The sequence below is a fragment of the Chiloscyllium plagiosum genome, chromosome 2 (genome assembly GCF_004010195.1).
Source record: "Chiloscyllium plagiosum isolate BGI_BamShark_2017 chromosome 2, ASM401019v2, whole genome shotgun sequence".
NCBI lineage: Eukaryota > Metazoa > Chordata > Chondrichthyes > Orectolobiformes > Hemiscylliidae > Chiloscyllium > Chiloscyllium plagiosum.
The window spans coordinates 76,639,638-76,662,757 of NC_057711.1; the positions used below are offsets into that span (position 1 = coordinate 76,639,638).

Genomic DNA, 23,120 nt, shown 5'->3' on the forward strand with positions numbered 1-23,120 from the left:
GGGGTCTAACCCGATGTGTTCAGTTGGAATGCCATGCTTCTAGGATGCAACAAGCAAAACTAATGTCATTTACAAAATACTGTTCAGGGACTGTAACAAACACTACATTGGACAAACAGGCAGAAAATTTGTCACCAGGATACATGAACACCAATTAGCCACAAAAAACATGACCCTCTCTCACTAGTATCCTCACATACGGATGAGGAAAGACACCACTTAGACTGGGACAACATATCCATCCTCGGACAAGCCAAACAAAGACACGCACGAGAATTCCTAGAAGCATGGCATTCCAACTGGAACACATCGAGTTTGACTCCATCTACCACCTCTGAGAAAAAGAACAGGAAGTGACTTTACCACAGAAAATGACATCACCACAGGAAATAACATCACCAACCCAAAGAAACCTAAACATATAAATAGAAAGCGGAACTTATCAGCAGTGCTTCGCATGAGGCCCACTGAAGATGTTACCTAGTAGGTGAAGAAACATCTGGAAATGAACCTTCCAGTTCAGTGAGCAAACCTACATCCACAACACATTATGCTTACCCCTGAAATAAGAAAAGGTTAGGGTCTAGACTATCTTCTAAATATATTTTGAGGGAGTTTGGTCTGGTCCAAAACACTACCATCCTTCATGAAACTGCATTTATCCCAATTAAGGCCCTGTTCCTGATTAACCAACTACTTTAGATGATTCTTATCTTTCAACTCTGTACTGGCCTATGCACAAAGTCTAGCAAGTGGGAAAAATATACTGATACACTCAAGCTCATCCTAAAACACAGAGGCATTGACACCATTTACTTGGAGGAGCATCCTGGCATTCTGATCCATCTCTGATCCATCAAATCCTAAACCTGTCTGTGGCTCAGTGACTGGACTGTGGGATGGAATAGTGGCTGCAAAGGAAGGAAACGTAAACCAAGTTATAGCATTGAATTCCATTTCTGCACACAGCAACATGCCCCTATTGCAGAGAAACTTGTGGATCCAAAGTTGTGTTCCTTAGTTATTTGACGACACACATCGCCTAACAGATGTCATCTTCAATTCTAAAAGATTGCAACTGACACTTAAAAATGACCCTAATATTTACAGAATAATATATGACCAAGTTTGTAAAATTAAACTGCGTGCCAACATTCCCACATGTCAGTGTTAATGATAAATTTATATAATTTATAGGTACATTTCTGTGTATGGACATGGAAAATAAAATAAGGAACATTTGTTAACCACAGGGTATTTGAACAAAAACACATAAAGCTATACTTGATGAATTCTATGTTAATTGATTCAATGTATTTTTAAAAAATATATTAAAATTGCTTAATGCATTTCAGGGCTAACATTTGCCATGGATGAATGAATTACACCAGCATCAATCAAATGGATCTTGCTAAGAGATTAAATGTAGGAACAGGAATAAATAAGCTTTCTCATCATACTTGCATGAATAACAGGATGATTAGGTATAGTCAGTTTAGGATGAAACGGATAGGAGGCACATAAATACAAGCGAACTGTTTCTGACAGTTGGTGAGTCTAGAAGGAGAGCCAATCCCATGTGATAACATGTAAGAAAATAAGAGGGTAGGAGAAATAGCTTTACCCACAGTTGTGAGTTGTGCAATTCACTTCCAAAATAAGTGTTGAAGGCAGAAACAATGTCAACATGCAAAATTAAATTGAATAGCAGGATGATGGAAAATAAAGATTTAGAAGGGCTTGGGAACTGGGTGAATAAATACAATAACTATTTTCTGATCTGGATTGTATGGCCACAGTTTGAAAATCTGCCATCTATGGTCTAAGGCGGGGCGTGATGTACATTGTTGGAAATGCTGTGAACTCCTCATGCACTTAGGAGATTCATTGATTTGAGCTGGGACTGCAGCCCAGTCCAATCGCGCCAAATTTTGCTGTAATTCAGGAAACGGCTAGAATTAATTCGAAGAGAATGTCCTTATGCCATTTGTCTCTACCAGTCGCCGACAGTTTCGCAAAAGTCAGCCGTGCACCATCATAAAGTGCAAATCCCAGCCAATGCTAAAATCCTACTGCAATCACGATCAAAGGTGAAAATATTTTTTTTCAGTGCAGCTCTGAATTAGCTGTTCTCTTTGCCAAACACTGCCAGGTAAAATGCGAAATCATGCGTCATAGTATATTTGTGTGCTTCTCGAGGTGGGTCGTGCTAACTCATCGTCATCAAGGGAAACTGACTTCCTCTTTACGGTTGATATCGGGATTGTGCTATGGCAACTTCTCTTATTTCCACTGCAATTACATTACTGATGCTGCTGCAAGGAGTCTGAGGGCGGTAGGGGGCGCCCACACCCGCCGATGGAAATCAACGGTAACTGCAGCGACAGTGAACTGGAAAGTGAGAAGAGGATATGGTTTCGCTGACTGATCGCCGTCACTCAGCCGGAATTCAACAGACAGTCGACTTGGGTTAGGAAACAACTGCAAAAAGAGCCCTATCAAAGAGAGACGAAGAGCCCCCACGCCCTACAATAAAAGAGCAGTCGCAGATGCAAGGTCATGTCGTAGCCAGTATTCTCCATTCTCCCAGCTAGTCAGCTTCGCAGCCGCAGTTTCACTGAGCTCTCGGCAACAGCCTGACACAGAAGCCAACAGGAACAACATGCTGCTGCCGTCTCGACCTGACCGCGAAGACGCAAGGAGCTCCAACATTGCCTGGGCATTGATTTGACTGTGAGTTAAATTTACTCTTTCAGATCGGTTTTTAAACTTTACGTGTTGCTACCGAAACTTGAGATTCGAATTCTCCCTGAAAAATTTAGTTTTCATTGTACGTTTAAGCTTTGCATCCAAGGAGCACAGTAAAAACGCTTACAAAATACACAGGCATGCTTTGTTCTACGTGTTTTGATGCAGTTTCCTGACATTGGTTCCATTTTAACATGTTTCTTTAAAAGTGAACTTATTACACAGAGCTGCTGAACAGAGTTGCAGGAAATATAAATTAACTAGATATTTAGTTCATGTCTTGCAAAACTGTTACAGCAGCTCGTTGTGTTTGACTAAACTGTATTGACTCTGTTGGTGGCCTGAACAGTGGAGCAAGAAAAATTGATGAGTTTTAAGGAAGAGGATTTTGTCACCAAATGGAATCTAATTTTATTAGAAATGAATCAGACAAATACTGTATCTAGATGGATGAAATGAATGAAAATCTTTGCCTGTCGGTAGCAGTTATGACATTCGAAGGACAATAGCCGTCTTACAATAGACACTGGTAATGCCATCCACTAGTTTCAGATCTAAAGGCAGAGTGCATTCGAGGAAGATCCTTTCAATAGTATCACGCCAGGATAATAATGCAAAGTATATTAAGCCAATCAATTCAAATTCTTCTGCTAACAGCAATGTGAAAATACATGTAGAATCGGCAATTATTAAAAGCGTGGATGTTTGCTTTTAACTGTTCCCATGTACTCCTGACCTCTGCTGTAGATGGGTGTAAGATGTCCTGAAGTAGTGTCACATTTTCTGCTATTGATTTCTTTATTGGGTTCCAAGCAGTTCTTCCAGGGAGTGAATGACTTTGAGGAATGATGACATTTCCAGCTTGTTGGGTATGCTGACGGGTTGGATTTCTTTCACAGGACAACGCTTCTTTACCTATCATGGTCTCACGGCTCGCCTCATCCTCTCGATATTTAGCCGGGCATTGAAGTTGCCAGGATCTAATTTAAATCCAAACGCAGTTTTTTTTTATATATATGATGGGCATTATAGATCACAATTCGCTTCTGCCTTTCAAGCATTTCGTAGAAGTGCCGGAGAGGCCCTTCGGCCCATTAGCCTCTCCCGCCGAGAGTATACACCTCATAGACTCGTCCACTTTCCCGAAGTAGGGCGTGTATCGTGGTCATAACTTCAAACGCATTTAGGAGAAAACCATAATGGTCCAGGTTACTATAAAGCTCAGGGTTACAGCAGCATGACATCAGAATGAAGTCCAAGGTCCATGAAGACAGCAGTAGGCTATTCAGCGTTTGGAATCTGCCCTGCCATTAAATTGTGAACGATCGGAATAAGAACCGAAAGAACTGTGGAAGCTGAAAATCAAAAACAAAAAAAAAACCATAACTTGCTGGAAAAGCTCAGAAGGTCTGGCAGCATGAATGGAGAGAAATCACTTAATTCTTTGGGTCGACCTTTCACCTTGCCAGACCTGCTGAGTTTTTCCCAACCATAACCCTTGTCCCTCTTGCCTGTCAATTCATGGTGGGTCTAAAGTTAGCTATCGAGCCTTGAAGTCCTTGAATTTACATGCGATAGATATGTAAACATTGTGATAAAATAATTCCAGCAGCTAAAGATAAAAAAGGCAGAGAAGCAAAGCTTACTATCGTGTTTGTACAACTGTAGCAGTGTCCGACGGAGAGTACAGAAGTCTCTCAGTGATATTTCCTAGCAAAATTGGTGTAAAGCTGACACGTTATTTCCAATAATCATATTCTAGTATTGATTAACTAATAATTGCGTGAAATATGATGGTTAATCCTGTTTCTTTCCATTGCTGATAGTAAGAGGAAGCAAAGTCTCCTTGAATAAAAGGAATTGACTTGTGAAAATATCAAGTTATTTACGGAAGGGATCAGGAATAATAAATCTGACACCGGGAAATTACTATGCATAGTAAAAGTGGTCTTTGAGAAAAGATAATCAAACAATAAAATTAGCTATCAGCATAATAAGTATCAGACGTCAGGTTATGCAAATACAGATACTCTTTTGAGATTTTGTGAAGAATGAGTCATATTTAGTCGCTGAATTTGCTGTAAATTTCTTCACATACACAAAAGAGATGCCACTGCCTGTCAAGAGAAATTATTGAAATATAGTGTCTTGCAAGGATGTGGTACTCAATGTTGCCGTGAGTGACTTATAAATATTCAACAGTTCTACGTTCATTGCCTTCTGAGGCTGAGTTATAAAATTACATGACCCTCTGAGAGGAAAAAAAATCTCTCCATCTCTGTCATATAAGGAAGTCACCTAATCTTTAAAAACAGGACCTTAGTTCTGGACTTATTCACAAGAGGAAACTTTCCTTTCATGCCCACTTTGTCAAGACTGTTCAGGATCTTAAATGTTTTAAACAAAAACAGAAAATGCTGGAGAAGCTTAGCAGATCTGGTAGCATGTGTGAAGAGAGAAGCAAAGTTAATGTTTCTATCCCAAAATAACTTCAGAACTGAATTTTGAAGAAAACTCTGAAGATGTCCTGAAGAAGAACTTCATAACTGAGCTCTGAAGAGGAGTCATATTGGACGTGAAATATTAACTCTGTTTCTCTCTTCACAGTTGTTGATGAATGTCTCCAGCACTTTTTGTTTTTCTTTCCAACAACTGCACTATTTTGCTGTTACTTGAGTTCTAATGTACTTCAATCAAGTCACCAAACTCCAATGGATAAAAAGATCAGTCTGTTCAACTTTTCCTCATGAGACAGCTCACTCATTCCAGGTATCAATCTAGTAACCTTGTCTAAATTATCTCCAATAAATTTCAATCCTTCCTTACACAAGTATATCAAAACTCCACAGTTCTTGAGGTGTGGTTGCCTCACTGCCATGTATAACAGAAGCAAAACTGCCTAACATCCATATAGTTATGTTCAATGACTATCATGGGCGGCACAGTGGTTACCACTGCTATCTCACAGCGCCAGCAGACCTGGGTTCAATTCCCGCCTCAGGCAACTGACTGTGTGGGTTTGCACATTCTCCCCGTGTCTGGGTGGATTTCCCCCCACAGTCCAAAAATGTGCAGGTTAGGTGAATTAGCCATGCTGAATTGCCCATAGTGTTAGGTGAAGGGGTAAATGTAGGGGAATGGATCTGGGTAGGTTGCACTTCGGCGGGTCAATGTGGACTTGTTGGGCCGAAGGGCCTGTTTCCACACTGTAAGTAATGTAATCTAATCATAGAAAAGAATCACATTTCATTAGCCTTCTTAAATAACTTTATTCACTGTCCCAAAACACAAAAGCACCCAGATCTCTGTGCACCTCAGAATTGTTCAGCCATTCATCCATTTCAGCAAAACTCTTCACATTTTTCCATACTATACCCCTTCTGTCAGTTTTTTTTATTCACACACTTATCCTATCTATGTCTGTCTGTAACCTACTTATGTCCTCTTTACTACATACTTTCTTTTCTTTCTTTATGTCATGTGCAAATATAACTACCATGGCTCTCCCCTTGTCTAAATAACTGAAATATATTAAAAAAAAAGCTGAGGTCCAGGATCCGATGGAACTCCACTTTTCAATCAGAAAAAGACCCATTTATGCATATTGCAGCAACATCTGGGCAATATACAGGCTTGGGTTAACAAGTGGCAAGTAACAAGTAACAAGTGGGCAGCACGGTGGCACAGTGGTTAGCACTGCTGCCTCACAGCGTCAGAGATCCGGGTTCAATTCCCGACTCAGGCGACTGACTGTGTGGAGTTTGCACATTCTCCCCGTGTCTGCATGGGTTTCCTCCGGGTGCTCCGGTTTCCTCCCACAGTCCAAAGATGTGCAGGTCAGGTGAATTGGCCATGCTAAATTGCCCATGGTGTTAGGTAAAGGGGTAAATGTAGGGGTATGGGTGGGTTGCGCTTCGGCGGGTCAGTGTGGACTTGTTGGGCCGAAGGGCCTGTTTCCACACTGTAAATAATCTAATCTAATCTAAAAAAAACATTTGCACCACCCAAGTGCCAGGCAATGAATACTTCCGATAAAAGACAATCTAACCATCACTCATTGACATTCAATGACATTACCATTACTGAATTCTGATTATCAACATCCTTGTGTAACCATTGACCAGAAATTGGACTGAACTAGCTAAATATGGTACTATGGCAGATTAGAGTTTGGGAATTCTGTGGTGAGTAATTCACCTCTTGATTCTACACAGCATGTCCATGATCTACTAAGTACATGTCAGGGGTCTGATGGAAGACTGTCCACTTGCCTGGATGAATGCAGCTCCAACAACAACCAATAAGCTTGACAACATCCAGGCAATACATACTTGTGGCAACACATCCACAAGTATTCACATCCCTCCACCAGTGACACACAATAAACAGAAGGGTGTACTATCTATAAGATATATTGTAGAAATTCACCAAGGCTTATTAAATCTTAAACAGCACTTTCTAAACCATTGCTATTACTGTTGAAAAGGACAAGGGCAGCTGAGACAAGGTAACACCACCACCTGCAAGTTCCCCTCTAAGCCACTCAACATGCTGACTTGAAAATATGTCACTGTTTCTTCAGTGTTGCTGGATCAAAATTTGGAACTCCCTAACAGCATTGTAGGTCTTCCTACTGCAAATAGACTGCAGAAGTTCAAGAAGTCTGCTTACTACCAGCTTTTTAAGAGCAATTCAAGTTAGATAATAAATTCTAGCACAGCCAACAAAACCTCTATTCTATGAATGAATGAGAAAAAAAGTGTTCTTTTCTGCCAGACAGGCAATATTTTATCCAAACTAATGTTGCCCCAGATACAATGAGCTTTTAGTTTTTACAATGATCTTTGATGTGGCAACTTATCAATTGCCTTTTGAAAATTCAAGTGTAACATTTTTACAGGCTTCCCTTTGTCCTTAATGAACACCAATAAATTAGCTTAATATGATTTAGTTTTTGCAAAATCATGCTGAATGGTCTATATCTCTTTACTGATTAATTCTAAGATCTTCTTCATGCCAATTGTCAAACTAACTGGCCCCCGGATTTTCTTTTTCTGTCTCCCTTCTTGAAAAGTGGGCTTATATTTGCTCCATTCCTGTCTGAAGTAACTTTTCCAGAAGCTAGACAATTTTGTAAAATAGCATCAATGCACTTAATGTCTCATCAGCCACTTTTTTTTAAGATCCTAAGTTTAGTTACCTATTGCACTTGGTATTCTTAAGCAGTTTTGCATCCAAATACTAAGCAAGTCTGAACCTATTTAGCTTTCGAAGTTACACAAGATAGAGTTATTTCAGACTAGTGTGGCTATTAAATTTTAGATTTAAAATTTATAATGTTGCAATTTCTTCACCTGTTATCCAAATAACAGAGAAGATACTGTTCCTAAAATGTGCAGTGAGGGTAGTTGATATAATTTAGAAAACCAAAACTTCAGATGCTGAGTTAAGAGGTAGGGTCACACTTATACACATGTTCAACAAGTGTATCACGTAAACTATGCATTCTTCCTCTACAAGTGTGGAGAAGATGATACCAATCTAAATCATTATATCTGCTATTCATGGTGATTCTTTTTAGATTGATGAAAATATACTTGAGCATTTTTTTAACTTATCTTGACTCTCTTTTGTTCTTTAGCAATATTTTTTCTCTTTTAGTTCTTTCTTTTCTGTGCTGCCTTTATTAACTATTGCATAGATTCCATTATTTTATTAAAATTGCATAGAATAAGCTCCTGTGCCTATCAATATTTTTGTCAATGCAGCCATTGTCAGATATACATTTTGTAACTTCTAAATAACTTTATGCTGCAATTATTTCAGACCTGAACCGTCTTCTCTGAGCTGAATTTCCAGGATAATTTCCTGATCCTGCCTTTCTAAATGTATGTTAGGTATATTATTATATCTTGTATTCCAAACTTTCTCTGATGCACTAACTGCAACTGTTTCTGATTCCCTATAGTAGTGGCATAAGAGATGACATAATACCTTTAAAATTGCATCTTTTGTTGTTGTCAGCAATTTCATTTAGTGTTCTTTCCTTTTATTAAAACATGCTGGCTGTATTTCCATTTTCTATGTTAAATTCTAGTCTTTAAGGAAACAAATGGAGAGTGATAGTTTAGATACCTATTGCACCTGGTATTCTTAAGTAGTCTTGCACCCAAATAATAACCAGGTCTGAATCTGCTAAGCTTTCAATGTTGCAAAAGATTGAGTTTTTTCAAACCAGTATGTCTATTAAATTTTAGATTTAAAATTTATAATGTTGCAGTTTCTTTGCTGTAATTGCCAATAATCTTGAATCTCCAGATGTCAATGACTTTACCACAAAACAACACACGCTGAGGGATGTATTATTTATGCGCGTCCACAAGACTGGGGAATCATCCTCCACTTCTTATCTAAGCAGCACATTCTGTCCTTGTTTTCTCTCAACCATCCTAATTTTAGTTCTTTGACCTTTTTACCACAAAGTCACTTTTAAAAAGAAAATTACATGTTAACAATTCTAATATAGTGGCCAACATGTCTGTAAATTACCTAACAACAAATACATTTCCAATTTTGTTTGCAATATATATTGTTATGGACCAGGCCTGACCCCTCAAAACATTTTTAAGCAGGTAGCCCAGACCATAACTTTTGCTATTTGTTTTGGTAAGTGTATAGTGGATATTCCTGGTGTGAATTAGCTGATCTGACTGCCAAATTTTAAACAAACAGCATTTATTTACAAAATTACTGATTGAAACACGAAGAACAGAAAATAGAATACCGGATAACTTATCCTATCCAAAAACCCGACAGACTATCCTGACTTAATTATTCTGGAAATAATTGCAACCATCCCAATAAACACATCCCTTAGCACAAACAGTATAAATGAAACAAACTAGGGCTTACAGTCTTGAAAGAGAGAGAGAGACAGAGAGACAGAGAGAGTACCTGGCTGGACTTGCTCCAGCAGTCTTTTTTCACACACACTGCTATGGAACTGAATCAAACGAAGGCTAGTGAAGAGGCGTGATGTCGAGAAGAGGCAAAGGAGGCAAAGGTCTGGAGAAAGGTGGATCAAAGTGGTGCCACAAAGTGCTCCGTGATAACATCCAGGTAATCACAAAACCAGCCATCCGGCGCCTGGCTCAGCATAGTGGGTTCTGGATCAGTGGTGCTGGAAGAGCACAGCAATTCAGGCAGCATCCGAGGACAGGCAAAATCGACGTTTCGGGCAAAAGCTCATTTCCCCTTCCCCCACCTCATCCTAGTTTCAAACTTGCAGCTCCGCACTGTCCCCTTGACCTGTCCGGACTTGTCCGACCTGCCCAGCTCGTTTTCCACCTATCCACTCCACCCTCTCCTCCCTGACCTATCACCTTCATCTCCTTCCCCACTGACCTATTGTACTCTATGCCACTCTCTCCCCCCCCCCCCCCTCCTCTAGCTTATCTCTCCATGTTTCAGGCTCTCTGCCTTTATTCCTGTTGTAGGGCTTTTGCCCGAAACGTCGATTTTGCCTGTCCTCGGATGCTGCCTGAATTGCTGTGCTCTTCCAGCACCACTGATCCAGAATCTGGTTTCCAGCATCTGCAGTCATTGTTTTTATCAGCATAGTGGGGTCAAGCGCATCTCAGGCTTAATCGACGAGGAGACCCGTGGGGAGTTGAAGGTTTTCTTGGAGAATGTGATCTGGGATGCAGTCTCCATTGGAGGAAGGCTAATTTTGACGGTATTAGGCATGAACTTTCAAAAGCTGATTGGGGGCAGATAAAGGGACTGTTGGAAAATGGGACGCCTTCAGAAATTTGATAACGAGAGTCCAGAGACAGTATATTCCTGATAGGGTGAAAGGAAAAGCTGGTAAGTGTAGGGAATGCTGGATGACTAGAGAAATTGAGGGTTTGGTTAAGAAAAATAAGGAAGCATATGTCAGGTATAGACAGGATAGATCGAGTGAATCCTTTGAAGAGTATAAAGGCAGTAGGTATATACTTAAGAGGGAAATCAGGCAGACAAAAAAGCAATATGAGAAAGCTTTGGCAAATAGACTTAAGGAGAATCCAAAGGGTTTTTACAAATACATTAAGGGCAAAAGGGTAACTAGGGCCCCTCAAAGATCAGAAAGATGACCTTTGTGTGGAGCCACAGGAGATGGGGGAGATACTAAATGAGTACTTTGCATCAGTGTTTACTGTGGAAAAGGATATGGAAGATATACAATATAGGGAAATAGATGGTGACAGTGGAAGTGCTGGATGTCTTGAAACGCATAAAAGTGGATAAATCCCCAAGACCTTATCAGATATATCCTAGAACTCTGTGGAAAGCCAGGGAAGTGATTGCTGGACCTCTTGCTGTGATATTTGTATCATTGGTAGTCACAGGTGAGGTGCCAGGAGACTCCAGGTTGGGTAACATGGTGTCAGTGTTTAATAAAGGTGGTAAGGACAAGCCAGGGAACTATGGACGAGTGAGCCTGACGTCGGTGGTGGGCAAGTTGTTGGAGGGAATCCTGAGGGACAGGATGTACATGTATTTGGAAAGGCAAGGACTGATTAGGGATAGTCAACATGGCTTTGTGCATGGGAAATCATGTCTCACAAACTTGATTGAGTTTTTTGAAGAAGTAGCAAAGAGGATTGATGAGGGCAGAGCAGTAGACGTGATCTATATGGATTTCAGTACGGCATTCAACAAGGTTCCCCATGGAAGACTGGTGAGCAAGGTTAGATCTCATGGAATACAGGAAGAACTAGCCATTTGGATGCAGAACTGGCTCAAAAGTAGAAGATGGAGGATTGTTTTTCAGACTGGAGGTCTGTGACCAGTGGAATGCCACAAGGATCGGTAGTGGGGTCCCCTAATTTTTGTCATTTATATAGATGATTTGGATGTGAGCATAAGAGGTATAGTTAGTAAGTTTGCAGATGTAGTGGACAGCAAAGAAGGTAACCTCAGATTACAATAGGATCTTGATCAGATGGGCCAATGGGCTGAGGAGTGGCAGATGGTGTTTAATTTAAGTATCTGTGAGGTGCTGCATTTTGGGAAAGCAAATCTTAGCAGGATTTATACACTTAATGGTAAGGTCCTCGGGAGTGTTGCTGAACAAAGAGACTTTGGAATGCTGGTTCATAGCTCCTTGAAAGTAGAGTTGCAGGTAAATTGGATAGTAAAGAAGGCATGTGGTATGCTTTCCTTTATTGGTGAGAGTATTGAATACAAGAGTTGGGAGGTCATGTTGTGGCTGTACAGGACTTTGTTAGGCCACTTTTGAAGTATTGCATGCAATTCTGGTCTCCTTCCTATCGGAAAGATGTTGTGAAACTAGAAAGAGTTCAGAAAAGATTTACAAGGATGTTGCCAGGGTTGGAGGGTTTGAGCTATGGGGAGAGGTTGAATCGACTGGGGCTGTTTTCCCGAGAGCGTCGGAGGCTGAGGGGTGACCTTATAGAGGTTTATAATATCATGAGGAGCATGGGTAGGATAAATAGACAAAATCTTTTCCCTGGGTGGAGGAGTCCAGAACTAGAGGGCATAGGTCTAGAGTGAGAGGGGAAAGATATAAAATAGACCTAAGGGGCAACTTTTTCACGCAGACAGTGGTATGAGTATGGAATGAGCAGCCAGAGGAAGTGGCGAAAGCTAGTACAATTGTAACATTTAAAAGGCATCTGGATATGAATAGGAAGGGTTTGGAGGGATGTGGGCTGGACGCTGCCAGGTGGGACTAGACTGGGTTGGAATATCTGACAGCATAGACGAGTTGGACTGAAGGGTCTGTTTCTGTGTTGATCATCTCAATGACCCTCTGACTCTAGCTACATAGCTAGCTGGCCACTCCCCTTTGATTTTACCAGTTTTTTAAAGACATGAACGTCCTAGGCTGGAGGCATTACCTGTTAGGGGTAAACAAAAAGGGCCCAATAAACCTTGCAAATCCAGCCTCGTTGGAGCCTGGTCAATTACCCCTTCTCTGGAGAAAATACTTAAGCGCATCATAACATTGCAAAAAAGACCAACATTATGACAATATTAATTTGCAAAGAAGATTGAACTGAGATAAAGATGAGACTTTCTGGGAGAAAACACATAAAATGAGTACTTGGAAAGATAATCCAGGATTCAATTACATGTTTCTACTTAGTCTCTTATCAAATGACAGACACAGAATGAGTCTTTTATTACAATGACCAATGTTTACGTTTTACTTGTGATTAGAAAATGACTTCTTCTTTATTCATGCATGGGATGTGGGCATCATGGGCCAGGCCAGATTTATTGCCCATCCCTAATTGCCCTACAAGGCAGTTAAGAGTCAGCCACATTCTGTGAGTCTGGAGTTACATGTAGGCCAGACCAGGTGTGATGATGCTGCTTCTTTAACAATGTTATGTTGCCCTTGGCTTTTTTCAAAAGTGTTGTATGAGGCAGAGCTGCCAAGAGGTCTGGCTTGGATGGGTTTTAAGGCTAATTTGATTTTTGGTAACAGATACTGCCTCAGGAAAAAGGCTTTCAAATTAAAAAGAACACTTATATAATGAAAGGGGAGTGGCGAGTTCTCCCAGATCAGCATTTCTCTGGTTTGGTTTTGTAGTGTTTGGCTTTAGGTTTTAGCAGTCTGGCTGTTCACAGAAAAGTTAGTCAGGTTTGAAACTGCTGGTCTAAAAACAGTTACATGAATGAACGTGCTCCATGCTGAATCTCTGCCATCCCTCTCTCTCTCTCCTGTAAGATCCTGTGTTTGATTTTACCTTTTGTGCCAAGGGGTGCTTATGGGAATTGTTGAAGGAATTTGGAACAGCATCATTAAATTGGGATAATCTGTTAGGTTTTTGGATAGGTTAAGTTGTTCTATATTCTGTTCTCTTTTGTTTGTGCTTCATTTGGTAACCTTGCAAATAAATTCTGTTTTGTTTAAAACTAAGTCATTGGGCCAGCTGCATCACTCCCTGAATATCCACTGTACACCTGCTTAAACGACTAGCAAAGTTAGTGTCTGGGCTAGTTTCTTGAAATGTTTTGAGGTGGTCTGGCCTGATCCACAGTTAAGGACGGCAGATTTCTTTCCCTAAAGGACATTAGTGAACCAGTGTGTTTTTTTTCCAAAAATCGACAATGGTTTCATGGTCATCATTACACTCTTAATTCCACTCTTTTGTTGGATTTAATTTTTGGACTGTCTTTTGGACAAGGGCAAAATCAACATCACAATTAGAAAATAACATTTCCAACCCAAGTAGAACATATCGGTTACATTAAAACGTGACCACATCAGCTCCCCATTTAATCAATGTTGACTTGTATTTAATTTTTAATATATATATATAAATATATATATATATATAAAATCTGCCAAATAAAGGCATGGCATGTTTTACGGTAATTCAGGAAGCCAGTTCTGGCGTTTGCACATACTCATGAAAACCTGCAGAGGTTGTGGTATAAATTGCTGTACTCCTCCAAAAGCTTTGCAACACTGGTCTCTCATCAAAAAGATTGAAATCCATGTTAGGGTTGTGAGGTTACAGCAGAATAGGTTAGCATGAATGCATTCAGGTTTAAGTGAATCTTTAATGGCATGATAAAAAATCTAATTGCTGTCAAACCACTTCAATGGCTCCAAAAATTTCATTTAATAAGTCTGGAATCTTATTCCTTCAGATTTTAATTAATGTGGAAGATGTTAAAGTTAAAAATTGTTTGTTTTGGTTTTACTTCTAATTACTATTTTCCTTCTTCCGCTTCATTTCATTTTCTGTACATGATTTTACAATTAATCGAACATTATACTTCATACTTCCTTGTTTAGACTCTGTATATGTCACTGGCAATTTTTCAGTTTGATTAGTTGCAGAACCACACTATTGATTACTCTGCTCACAGATGCCACAAATCCACTAGATATGATATCACACAGAATCAAATGTTTGCTGGCAGCCAGTCTCCATTGAGAAGCTGCAGGCAGTTGTCAGTAAAGTAAGTGGAGAGCACTATTCTTTTACGGATGGTTACAAAACCCAGGCAAACTTGTTTACCTTAACCTCAGCTCCATGTGTTAAGGACTTTACCCATCCCTGACTACAGCAACAAATACTTTAATACAATAGCTTCAACATGGTGAAAAAAATGTTTTAACTTATACAGACATATTATTATGTATAATATGTTTTTGATTTTATCCATACTATAGCTAATGTTATAACCATAACTATTATTCTCATAATTTACATACTTTTCTTGATTTCATGATTTCCTTCCAGTGGTGATGTGAGATCTGCACTCTTGTGTGTGAACAGCAACATGTTTTACTGAATGTAACTACATTCTAATGATAATGAAAAAGCACATCTTACTTGGAGCATTACAGAAGGCCCCAGTTCCCTGTGATCTGGTATCACTATGACATAGTTTCCTTTTGCACATGCTCAGTAGCTATATGCAGAGTTGAGATACAATTTCCTTTACTCTATACTTTAACTATTGCCAATGCTTAACCTTATTAAGCTTCTTCAAAGTCCTCAGACTTGCTCAATTGTATTGGATTTTCTGGGAGATCCTGGTACAAGATCCTGATTTGACGATCGATAAACCAATAACCCAGGTCATTGTGTACTCAGAATAATCTGGGTGGTTTCACAGCACCTTTTATGTACCAGAAAATATTCTGTTGGGTAAATAATTTCATTGGGATCTTTGGTCAGACAGGAATTAAATGTGACTGAGAGAACCAAGTAAAATATGCTGAACAGAACTGGCTGCTAGGGAAGTAAGGCAGAAATGGAAAAAAGTTATAGCATTGACACATCCTTCCTGCCAGGACTGTACAGCTTAATCATGAATGACAACAGTAACTTGAACTACATTCACCAACATTCCCTTCATGTTGGATTGGTGTGCTATCAAGCTATCTTCACTATTCATATCCAGACCCACAAACTTAGCAGTCTGGATTTCCAAGAGAGCAGTGAGACCTTTGATGAAACTGTTTATTTTCCAATGGAAGTTGTGTTTTTTATTTATGTACATTTTTCAGCCTTCTGTACTGTGATACTTTAAAGTCTTTATCTGAGTCATCCATAGCAGAACTTGTATCTGAGGAGAAAGTGAGGTCTGCAGATGCTGGAGATCAAAGTTGAAACTTTATTGCTGGAACAGCACAGCAGGTCAGGCAGCATCCAGGGAACAGGAGATTCGACGTTTCGGGCACAGGCCCTTCTTCAGGAATTCCTGAAGAAGGGCCTGTGCCCGAAACGTCGAATCTCCTGTTCCCTGGATGCTGCCTGACCTGCTGTGCTGTTCCAGCAATAAAGTTCGAACTTGTATCTGACCCATCCTCCAGTGAGCTGGAGTGTGTGCCATCCTTTCCTTTGATCATATACACCATATACAGTTCCCCTATCTTTCCAAAGTGGCAGCTTTCATTCTCATCAACACAATAGTTTTTGCCCAGGTGGCCAATGCTGTGTTAAGCATTGAATGGATGAATGGAGAATTGTAGTTCAACTTATTCTTGTCACTCATGATTTAATTGTACAGTCTCAACAAGAAAGATAAGTCAATGCTGTGGTCTCCTCTCCTTTTCCTTCACTTCCTCCTCACTCTTTTGGCAACTGGTTAGCTGATTTATTAGCCCCATTCTTGCATGGTGGTTTCTGCTGCATTTGCTGCAGAGAAAGATGGTGGGCTGAAAACAATTCTCTCTGGGCCCTCCTTTTGACTCGCCTCTTCCTATGTCCTTCCAAATAGTCAGCCTCCAGAGGACACCATTGTCACTTGACTATCTTCCAGATGCTAGTGTCAATGTCTGTCACCTTTTTTAGAACCTTACCATTTCCAGGAGATTGTAACTCAGTGGCCAGTTCATCAGACAGATGCCCTTCCATCATTTGCTTATCATGTATTTGATGAATATAGCTGACAGAGCAGACATCACTGGCTTAGCAATGACTGTGTGCTATGGAATAAGGAGACTACAGAGTCTCTGAGCTGATAACCTAGTCCTGTCAAAAAGTATTGAGGATACACAATAGAAGCAGCATTGTGGAAACTGTTTAGCCTTTTCTATGACCAATATATGTTACTCGAGTGCTCACTGGTGTTGAGTGAACTGAGGATGCAGGCTTGGTAAATCCATAAATTTGATTTCCTCAGTCAGGTTGCTATTGTTCCATACTTCTTTCCTCAGCCTTGACGCGACAATTCCAACTTTTTTGATGTGTGAATATTGATTTCAGCATCAAATGGCAGATTGCTGGTGCTTGTAAAATAATGGATCAAATAGCTTCTCTGTCATTAGAGGGAGAGAGAGAGAGAAAGAGAAAGAGAGATGATGGTGGTTAAACCTGAGGGTCATCATGCCTTGGGTGAGGTTGAGAAGGAGCATCCTTCATCGTAAACTCAGCTGATGCAGGAGTTGAACCCACATTATTGGTATCATTCTGGATCAGTCATCCAGCAAATTGAGCAAATGCCTCCGGATGTTTTTAAAAATCACACTGCCTCCCGCTGAAACCCAGGAGGAATCACTCCTGCCTTGATTCGCCAATTCAACAGCCAACCAGCTGTCAACCTAAACTGAGCAACAACTCAGTGCCACTTTATTTACAGTGCCCTTAGATCAGTAATTACGTTACATCATTTTCTAAATCAGTTCCCAACAGCAAACATCTGCCTTTATTCATTTCTCCTTTAAAAAAAGTGATTTTTCAAAGTCCAACTCTTAACCTTATCTCAAAATTCCAAACTAAAAAAAATGAGAAACATAAAACTTAAATAGTAAGGGCCTCTATATTAAATTGGCTATTCCTGCTCACATGATCAAATACTTTGGTAAGAACTTTGAAGATAGTTTATTACGGATATATTCTTTTTTCATGGCATTTCTCTTCAGTGAGAAATCATGTCAGTTGTAAATCTTCCAGTTCTGAAATTACACTGGGTTTTGGGATAGATACATTCAACCAGGATTTGCAGTTTGATAAGGGAAACACTGGCAAACACTTCTCCCTTGATCTTAGTAATAAATTTTGCAATTGCTGCAGTCCCCCTGGTTTTCCTACAGGTTCATAACTTTTGCATTTCTGGTTTGACTGAAAAGGTTTCATGTGTTATATTCTAATTCTGTGCAAACCAGGAAGTGATTTGCATAACAGTCAGTACTATGGTAGCTTTTTGTTTATAATGCTGTTTATCTTACCTGTATAAATTACACTTATGCCTCAAAGGTATATCTTGTTTAAATCTCTGATTGATGACGCTATAATCCCAACTGATGGTACTACTGTAAAGTCAGATCCCAGAATTGAACCTAGCTTAATAAATCATAAATTAATTTTTTTAGTTGATTTGTTAACATGGTGCTTAATCACTGAAACTCATTCTGACAAAGCTGCAGATGTTCATTAACAGAATGTAAGTTTCTGAAACAAAAAAAGATAAATAAACTAAGTTAAATAATGTAGAAGACAATTTGCAAAAGTCTTGATACAAGCAGCACATCAAAGTTCAACTTGTTTCCAATACTGTCTGTTTCAGAGACATAGATTTAGAGAAATCATTCTTCTATCTCAACTCAGAGTCAGAAAAAATTAATTGCCTTAAACTGTTTACACTGCTTGTCATAAACACAACAATATAAATATCTTATTGATTAACACCACTGGGGTCTGCTTGGCACTTGTCATATATCTTCTCAGAATTGATATGTTTAGGTTACTTTCCAAATTTATTTTAAAAATAAAATTTCTCAGAACAAGTTAATATCTGTCTGCTTGTGTTTTAAAACACAAGACTCCAAAATATTTTATACATAGAGTCATAGCATCATAGAGACATACAGTACAGAAACAGATCCTTCGGTCCAACTCATCCATGTCAACCAGATATCCTAAACTAATCTAGTCCTGTTGTCAGCACTTGGCCCATATCCATCTAAACCCTTCCTATCCATGTATACATCCAGATGCTTTGTAAATGTTGAAATTGTACCAGCCTCCACCACTTCCTCTAGCAGCTCATTCTTTACACCTTCTGTGTGAAAATGTTGCCCCTTAGGTCTCTCCTAAATTTTTCCCATCTCACTCTAAACCTATCCCCTCTAGTTTTGGATTCCCTCACCCCAGGGAAAAGACCTAGTCTATTTGCCCTATCCGTGCCCCTCATGATTTTATAAACCTCTATCAGTTCACCCCTCAGCCTTTGATTCTCCAGGGAAAACAGCTCCAGTCTAATCAGCCTCTCCCTACACCTCATGCCCTCCAACCCTTGCAACATCCTTGTGAATCTTTTCTGAACACTTTCAAATTTCATTCTTCCTACAGGATGGAGGCCAGATTTGCATACAATATTCCAAAAGTGGCCTAACCAATGTCCTGTGCAGCCACAACACGACCTCCCAAATCCTATACTTGATGCACTGACCAATAAAGGCAAGTGTACCAAACGCATTGTTTACTATCTTGTCTACCTGCGACTGTACTTTCATGGAACTATGAACCTGCATTCTAAGATCTCTTTGTTCCGCAACACTCTCCAGGATCTTACCAATATAAGTCCTGCCATGATTTGCCTTTCCAAAATGCAGCACCTCACATTTATCTAAATTAAACTCCATCTGCCACTCCTCGGCCCATTGGCCCATCTGTTCAAGATCCAGTTGTACTTTAAGGTAACCTTCTTTGCTGTGCACTATACCTTTCATCTTTTGTCACAGTGGCCATGAGGGTAAGATCAAGTGATGGTTTCTCTTCAAATTCAATGTTTTCATTTTCTTGTACTGATCAGAGATGCACTGGCTTTTGAAAAAGGATTGGGCCAGGGATGAAGTAAGAAGTCTACGTGTATGCCACCAGCATATTCCCAAAATTGTGGAATGAAGGAGAATCTAAAAGACAGAAGAAAGATTAAGAATGCAAATGCCCCCATCATCGAGTCATGCAGTGTCACTAGTGACTCTAATCTCAGCAATGCTCTGTCCCATGATGGTAAACATTATTTGTTTTTAGATTAGATTACTTACAGTGTGGAAACAGGCCCTTCGGCCCAACAAGCCCACACCGACCCTCCAAAGAGCAACCCACCCAGACCCATTCCCCTACATTTACCCTTTCACCTAACACTACGGGCAATTTAGCATGGCTAATTCACCTAACCTGGACATTTTTGGACTGTGGGACGAAACCGGAGCAAACCCACGCAGACACCGGAGCAAACTCCACATAAACAGTTGCCTGAGGTGAGAATTGAACCCGGGTCTCTGGCACTGTGAGGTAGCAGTGAAAACCATCGTGCCACCGTGCCACCCATGATGATTTTTTTTCCATGACGATTTTATTCAAGCAAGCTGGCAAGTTCTCTTTCTCCTGGGGTTGCAGATTGTCTCTCGTTCTCTCCACCTCATATTAGAAATCTGTGGTACCACTCTGGTAAATTAAGCCACCTTGATAGAATTCTTCCTGATACCACTCTAGCAGTCACAACAAATCCTTCTTTCAAGTACTGCTATTTAGCCTCATTGTCCACAGAGTTCAAACAATGAAAAACAGATCTGAGGATGGTATGAATCAACTCGCCATAATTTGCATAGCTTTTTCATAAATGTAAGATACCAAGGTGACCCCCTAATGAATAAACTGTGATGGTACTGTGCCTTTAAGAGAGACTTGTTCTGTGCTGTTTCTCTACAAAGAGGTATTACCACAGTGGTGTTGGAATGTTTGCTTCAGAAGCAACAGCTTTGAGCTCCCAGAGCTTTTTTGAGTAGGTGGAGTCAGGCGCACACAGACCTAGAGTTTTAGTTTTGTTTTCAGTTGGGGTTTGGAGATGGCTGTTGAAGCTGATCGATGTAGATCTCTCTCTGCTTCAGAAAAAAAGCTTGAGTCCTCCTCTGCTACTATATTGTTTGTTTCAGAGTTCCTTTCTCCTGGACTGGAAAGGAAATAACGCACAAGGAGATTCTGTTTTGCTGAATTCGCCTTTGCCCAAGTAAGTGTTTATGGGATGCTGCTATATTGGAACAGTTGCTGATTAGTAATACATAATGTATTATTTAATTAAGTATTTTAATGGAGTTAAAGTTATGCCAATTCTTTTATTTTGTTCGTATTTTCACTGTGTTGCAAGAATAAAGCAACGGTGGACCAACTGAATCATATTTGGAATGTAGCACCTTACACTTCCTTTAAATAAAATAAAAAGTTAGGGTCGAGGTTATGCCTTTGTTATATTTTGAGGGAATTTGGTTTGGCCCATGACAAAAGAAAAATCTGAAATAGTCGCTACATTAGCTTGAATGGAATTTGAATATGAACCAACTGTTGGAAAAATGACAGATATAATGTAAAATGGTACAAACCGAATCTGTAGGACACTGATGCACAAATAGTTTGGTGTTGTAAGACATACTGTTGAGTTTACTTTGCAGCCTTGTAAACCATCCCCAGGTGTTGGAAAATATTCACTATAAATAGGAACAAAGCCTCCTGTCAGAAGAGTATTATATCCTGTGTTGACAGTTGGAGTATTATTTACATGTCTTTTGTTTGGAAGAAACACCATTAAGCATTCTGAAAATCTTTAAAATATTCTATTTCACAAGAGGGCAGAAATGACTCAAAAGTGGAATTTTACACAACACAGAAAAGGTGTAGGATGTAGCTGAGAGGTGATGGGGTTAAGAGAACTACTTTTTTAGTGTTAAATATTTAGTCAAAATAAACACATCAAGCTTTTTGATTTGTTAAAGCTTAATGTATCTTGGTCATTTAAAGAATTCTACTGGCTGATTTAAGAATTTATAGATAAATGTCTGCTTGTTTATCATAGAACAGTTTCAGTGCATCAACAAACATTTTGGCAATGAGATATGATTTGAGAATTAAAGCACATATTGTGTCTAAAACTAGGTAAATACACTGCACTTAGAAGGCCTGCAGTTTTTGATTCATACATGCTCACCTTTAAAACTTGTAGCACTGAAACAAGGGGTGTTTTAAGGGGGTATATTAGCTCAAAAAGCTAATAAGCAATATTTCTGTGAATATGTGCCCCTATGAAGACAAAGTACTAAGCTGATTATTTACATCTGGCTGAATTGTCATTAATTTAAGTTGGAGGTGTTCAGTATTTGATTTTTATCCTTTGTGGGAGAGAGCAAATTCAAGTACAGTATTACAAAGAGGATTTTCTGGCTGTTGTGTTTTTAGAAACATGAAAAGTGACTGTTGATATTGAAATTAATTTTCTAGCAAGATTTGGGTCCATGCATAGAAACATTATAAGCTAAATCTTACATGTTTTTGCCTTTCTCCGTTGACTTGACTGAGACCCATTGATAACTGTGACAAACTTCCTTCCATTGTTTCTGCACTAAACAATAACACAAGTAATATGAGCCTCATATTTCTGGCTGAGGGGACAAAGTACACAAAGGAAAGGAAACTATGAGCATCCAGGCAGACTCAGAGTAAGTGTGCATTGACAGAGCAAGTAAACAGGCTGGAGATATAGCTTGGTCCAATCCATGAACTGGGTGCATGTTCCTGAACACACAGTCAATATTGAAATGAATGTTTCTTGTGCATCTCAAGGTGCAGTACTGAAGTGCAGATGCATTCTAGAAGTGGATCAGGAGTTGCCATAAGTGTTGTGAGAGGCTGGCACATGTTGAAAGCCAATATCTGTGGACATGGTGTACAGCAGATGCCCATGGAGCATAGCCTGCGATGTTAGTGTCTGGTGTCGAACAGAGTTGTCATTCAGAACAGTAGTGAACTGAATTTTCCAGGTGCCCACATTAGTTTTCATGTCAAGTATTTTCAGTATCTAGCTTGCTTGTCGCGTTTGCTAAGATGAATATTATTTCAGCAAGTTGGGCTGTCAATGATGTGTTTGATAAGCTTTAATGCCATCTATTGCTAACCAATCTCTGCCAAGCGAGAATCTGGTCACGCGACCTGTAAAAGCATAAAAAATGAAGCAACGTTCTTCTGTTGTTGAGATCTCATTTGATTCTGCCACAGCTCTTAACTGTAACCCATGTCATTTGGACCCCTTTAGTATTCCACCCAATATCTTAATTTAAACTATCTATTTATCATAGATACAATTTATAAGATTACTGAAAAATTGATCAAATGCAAAAGAATGAGAGTTAGCTAGAAAGAAGTAAGAAAACTCCCAACAACTAGTACATGTCTTTTAATTGGAAGAGACTAGCAAAAGTAAGCATGGATCCTTTAATATCAAATAGGCTTTGTCAGAGGACTATATGCAGCAACACACCTCTTTGTTGACATGCTTTGATAGTTGCAGGGGAGTTAGAGACATTTCTTTACAGTGAAAGAAAGTGTTTTTATGTTTACTCT

General features: G+C 39.6%; 1 protein-coding gene across 4 annotated transcripts in view; it reads left to right on the forward strand.

Moving 5' to 3' along the window:
* Positions 1-566: 566 nt before the first annotated feature.
* LOC122561056 (beta-1,3-galactosyl-O-glycosyl-glycoprotein beta-1,6-N-acetylglucosaminyltransferase-like) overlaps positions 567-23,120 on the forward strand; it is a 112,231-nt gene continuing 89,677 nt past the window's right edge. For 2 of the 4 annotated variants that reach the window (XM_043712415.1, XM_043712424.1), the window contains exons 1-2: positions 567-2,733; positions 20,666-20,739. The gene's annotated coding sequence lies outside the window, so the exon portion shown is untranslated. The remainder of the gene's footprint in view (positions 2,734-20,665; positions 20,740-23,120) is intronic. The other 2 variants (XM_043712405.1, XM_043712431.1) reach the window with 1 other exon arrangement.